The 4,967-nt window shown below is 47.0% G+C and overlaps 1 long non-coding RNA gene across 1 annotated transcript in view; it reads right to left on the bottom strand.

Annotated features, from left to right (window-relative positions):
* LOC111741247 overlaps positions 1-3,436 on the bottom strand; it is an 18,838-nt gene extending 15,402 nt beyond the window's left edge. The window contains exon 1 of the long non-coding RNA XR_002780938.1: positions 3,387-3,436. This is a non-coding gene — a long non-coding RNA (uncharacterized LOC111741247). The remainder of the gene's footprint in view (positions 1-3,386) is intronic.
* Between the last annotated feature and the right edge of the window lie 1,531 nt (positions 3,437-4,967).

The raw sequence follows: 4,967 nt of genomic DNA, 5'->3' as shown, positions 1-4,967 counted from the left end.
TCTTAACTATAGATGTTAAAAAATAATGTTGAAAACAGAAGAACTGACCATTCAGGTAAAAGAAGAAACAAAAAGAACAAAATAAACCTATAGAAAATAAAATGAGGTGAATTTCATCTTATTCCATTGTGTCTTCCTCTCAGCCTGGTCTCTCCTTTGCGTGTTGTTTTATTTCAAAGACCACGTTCTGTTTTTATTTTGTTTTTAAACCTATTGCTGTAGCCTTATTATCTTTACAAAAATGTCTTCCAGAATCTGAAGTAGACAACTTTTTTAGTCTTCAGGACGTTGTTCCCTTTCCCCCATTCTACAGTTTAGTTTTTCCTACCAGCCTACCTTGAAGATTTTTTTTTATTAATCCTCTACAGGGAGAGTTATCTAAACTCAATATTTGTCAGCATCCCCAAAGCAGTCTTTCCACAGCTTTGCTGGCTGCTCCCCTGAGTTTTGGTCAGATCTGCATGGAGGCCGATGTGAATTTCTCGGTGCCCAACTCCATTTAATCAGTGGGCATCGTTAAGTACGGCTCTGCTGTGAAGGGGTAGAATTTTTTATTCCCTCCGCTGCTGAGAATCTGAATTGAGGATGCGGTACCACCAGAATCCACTCCTGTGCCCAAGGCAGACATCACTGATAAATAATCGCGGCCGATCACTGAGCCTCAGACTCTTTCTGCACACAATTCTCCAAGTAGTCTTCATTCTCTGTCAACAGTCATCATGTAAGACGGAATCTATCTTTCTACTCTGCTCCAAATCAATAGAGCACATGCAGATTCCTGTCTCTAGTGCATACTCCACATGGTCACTCACTGCCCTGGACCAGAGTTCTGGCATTGCTGCCACCTTTGGCCTGGCTTCTCTGTAACTGACTTTCTTCCCCCATAAGCCCTCCTTTTAACAAGTTATCCCCTCCCCCAATCAAATAAATATGTAGCTTGAAGGTAAAGATAACATGTCAAGGTTTTTTGGGTTTTTTTTTTTAATAATCTTGCAGCCCTTTTGGATACCCTCAGTGACTCTAACTTGGGTCATAACCTGAGGTTAGGACCTAATAACTGGCATTTAATTTCTGGCAGATTTCCAGTCATCTACATGTTGACTCGAACTCAGTCTGGAATGATCTAAAATTAAATTACATCGTCTTTGCTCTTTCAAAAACAAAGTGTCTTTATCATAGCTGCTCACTACCTACATTTTGAGCATTTTAGACCAAAAACAAAAGGTATATACACAACAATAATCTTACAATGAATTTAATTTCCTACTTACTTCCTCGGCATCATTCGTTACAGTGGGTAGTTCAAAGAAAAACACCTCACAGACTCCCCTGTGTGTGGATCTTTAATAGTGATTTTAAGAAGTCCACCTCGGGGAAGAAGACCTTAGAGTCGATCAAAGCACACAGGATTTTTCCAGAGAAAAGCAACAGAAATGCAATGCCAACTGACTGAAACAGAACAGGGGGTTATGGAGAGGGGAGTGGGTAGATCGTGGACAGGAAGAGCCGCGGCGGCATAGATCAAGCCAGTTCTGGGCGTTCTGACCCTGGCAAGCCTCCTCCAGCCTTCCTTTGGGATGTCTTGGGCCTGGGCTCCTCTTTGGCATACAGGCTTTCTCCACACAGCAGGACCGGGCCCCAGGGGTCATATGTCAACCGTCACCCAGAGACATTGGCCAAGGGGGTGGGATACTCTGAGAGTCCAGGCATGGGTCCTCTGCTCGCCCCTGGAGTCCAGACGCAGGGCCTGTGGCCAGACAGAAATGGAGCGGGAGTAAAGGCGTGTGGGGGGCGGGGGGCGGACCTCAGAGCCACAGCTACTGCAAACCGGTATGACATCCCTCACATGTACTGCAGTGACTAACTCTGAGCACAGGATTTAAAGAGGGCAAAGGAAGGACACTGGAGATCTGATGCCTTAGAAGTCACTAGAAGAAGTCACTAGAAGTGGAGAGGTCGCAATGACGAGGACAAGGGCATCGCCCATTCCACACTTTTCCCAAGAGTCAGCTCTGACCCCTAAGAGCATCAGTGGAGAAGCACCGACTGCACACGCCTGCGCCTGTTCCTGACACGGCCAGCGAGGGTGCGAGGGATCCACTGTCATCCCTCAGCTGACGCTCAGGACGGTGCCTGCAGCTGCAGAAACTGTTCTTGATGTCATCATTTAGCCAGACTGTGGAGCTGGACCATCCTGCCTTCGCCTGACCTGCTTTGAATTCCGACCAGGACCTGCCTCAGCTTTTACCTACGACCTCCCCCTGCGAGCGCACGTACCGTGTACTCATGCGTCATTATCAACTCCACGTCTTCCAAACGGTGACTTGTAGAATTTTTCTGAGCTGTTTCCTACAAACCTGCACTGAATCTGTTTTACTTAACACAACCTGGGGCTGGACAGAAATAAACAGCTGAGGTAACGGCACCAATATAAGATATCGCAGACAGTGGGGACATCTGGCAGGTGTCAGCAGAAAAGTCTGGAAGTTCTCTTTTGTGATACCTAATATGGCAGGAAGTACACGAAGTATTCTATACCTATGATTCAATTTAATCCTCACAACCACCACGCGAGGAGGTGTTACCAGCTCTGCCTCACAGAGGAGGCTCAGAGCGTGTGCTGCACTGTCCTCCAGACCCCAGGCTGCCCCACTGCGGAGTCCAGCGAGGTCTTCCCCTCTCGGCTCATCCACTGCTCCTCTGTCTCACACGCTCCATGACAAAAGCTTGTCGGCCCTGTTGGGTCTCGTCCTCCTTTTCAGCATCGAGCCTTAGCCCAAACTGAGCCGTGCGTGTCCCCACCTCCTGCCTGAAACTCAGGCATTTCCAAACAAAGCAGGGAGCCTGGGAGAGCAGAGCGTCTGCGGCCGTCACTCGTGGGGTATGGTGGCCGGGCGCCTGGGGCCCTGGGGACGGCTGTGCATGGCCCGTGTCTGCTGTCGAGTCCCCCAAACAGTCCGATGGACTATGGCCTGCACCCTGAACCATGGAGAGAGGGGCCGGAGCACTAGGGGAAGCAGCTGTTTGCACAATTCAGGGAGGGCGGAGAGATGGGGTCGGCAGAGGGTGGAGACAACTGGTGGGAACTGGCCGCCCGAGTTACAAACTCCAGCTCACATGGAGAAAAGGCAGCCCACAGGCAAGAAGTCTGCCTCTTACTGACCTCAAAACCACATTTTTCAAGATAGTTATATGAACGCAGTTTATACTAGAGGAAAAGAAATCATTTTTCCTCAGAACGACACTGCACTTAAATTTGTGGAGCATATACCAAAAAATACTGTAAGTATACCTTCATCGCTTCATGAGGAAGCCACGCCCAAGATCTTGGGAACGTACGAGTAAAACCCATAAACATAACACAATAAATATATTTTGGTATTTACCTCGGAAAGAGCGCCTCTCTTAGCCCCATCTTAGTATTTTTCAAACCTGAAAAAAAAAAGTTAATTTCACCAACTTCACAATGCAAAACAATTGTTCGTATGGTTCCTGAGTTCCTAGCTTTCAAAATCTGTCAGCCTAGTAATATGATTTTACCTAAGAAACATTCCCGAAACGCATCCCCCGCAAAATGTATCTTGCAATTTTCTCAGAAAAGTAATTTTTTATAAGTTTTTTAAGTCTTTTTTTAAAACAAAACTATATAAAACTGTTTTCTAGCAAAATCAGTGACTACTTTTGCACTTTGCCTTATATTTAAAAAAAAAAAACAGTTCAATCAAATCAGAAATAACAGGTGAAAAGAAAGGAATTTCTTGTAAGGGCCATGCTTCACTGAGCAGCTCCCAAGTGGCTCTTTCAAGGATTAAGTGCTGGGCAAGCAGATTCCCCCATGCAAAATGTCTTCATTCACGGGCCTTGTTTGGTTTGGTTAATCCAACTTTGAGCCACCTAATTTGGGTCACACAAATGCTTTGGAAGGGGTTAGGCTGCCCACCGCACTCCCAGTTGAAAGGTTTCAATGATCCCTTGTAACAAACCAAAGAAATTCTTCTTTAATTAAAATAAAAACATTGCCTCGACAGCTTCCAGGCACCTCACACATTCAAAGTCACCCCAAAAGAAACCACAAATAAGTTCAATGCTTTTATTGACATCTGTCTGTATTTCCAGGTTTTTTTTGTTTTTTTTGTTTTTTTAATAAAGAATATATGAGTGTGGAAGTGTGGCCTTTTAATAAGCTACATGTGCTAAAGCCAACACACAATGGACCCTGAATAATTATGTTCCTTTATTATCATGGACTAAAGGAAGGGACAGTGGGGAGGAAATGCTGTGGCCCAGAGTCCAGGAATCGGCAGTGGCAGTTCTGAAACCCAGCACCGAAACCCAAATGGGTCCTTCTGAGACAGGAAAACCCAGGCACAGGTAAATCCAGAGGGAGGACAACGCAGAGAGCCCCGTGGAGCCAGAACAAATGAACGAGCCGCAGGGGCTCCGGAGGATGGGAGCGTCGCTCTGGGAGGTGGAGGCTGCCTGCAGGACCGGGGTGGGGGGTGTGCAGGGTGCCAGGGCGCTCGCTGGCAGGAAGATCCAGGCCAGGCGGGGCGGCACCAGAGGTCCCGGCCTCCGGATCGGTCTAACCTCGTTGCTCATTTACCCACAGGAAATAATGTCCAAAAAATCGTTCCATTCCTGTTATGATTTTGAAATCAATGCAAAGCAGCTTTCGCTCCCTACTCTGTCAGATCGGCAGGACTGTGAATAGTGAGCGTTTCTCAGGCCATCCTGCCTCTTGGGCGCAATTGCTGAGCAAAAGGGTTAACTCCCCCAGGTGAGGAAAACCTGGTGAGAGCCAAGAAACAGCAGCAGCAGGAGGGACTCGACCCCCCAAAAGGACAGTAGAGGAAACACTAAAGAACCCCACTTTCCTATGGGAACACCTACCCCCTTCTCCTTATGTCATATTTCATTAGCATCCTGGCATACCGATCTGGCCAGCAAACAATTTCTTCTCTACAGTT

The sequence above is a fragment of the Pteropus vampyrus genome, unplaced genomic scaffold (genome assembly GCF_000151845.1).
Source record: "Pteropus vampyrus isolate Shadow unplaced genomic scaffold, Pvam_2.0 Scaffold75, whole genome shotgun sequence".
In the NCBI taxonomy this organism is placed as follows: domain Eukaryota; kingdom Metazoa; phylum Chordata; class Mammalia; order Chiroptera; family Pteropodidae; genus Pteropus; species Pteropus vampyrus.
Note: the sequence above shows the minus strand (reverse complement) of the source record. Positions and strands in the feature narration are given on the sequence as shown.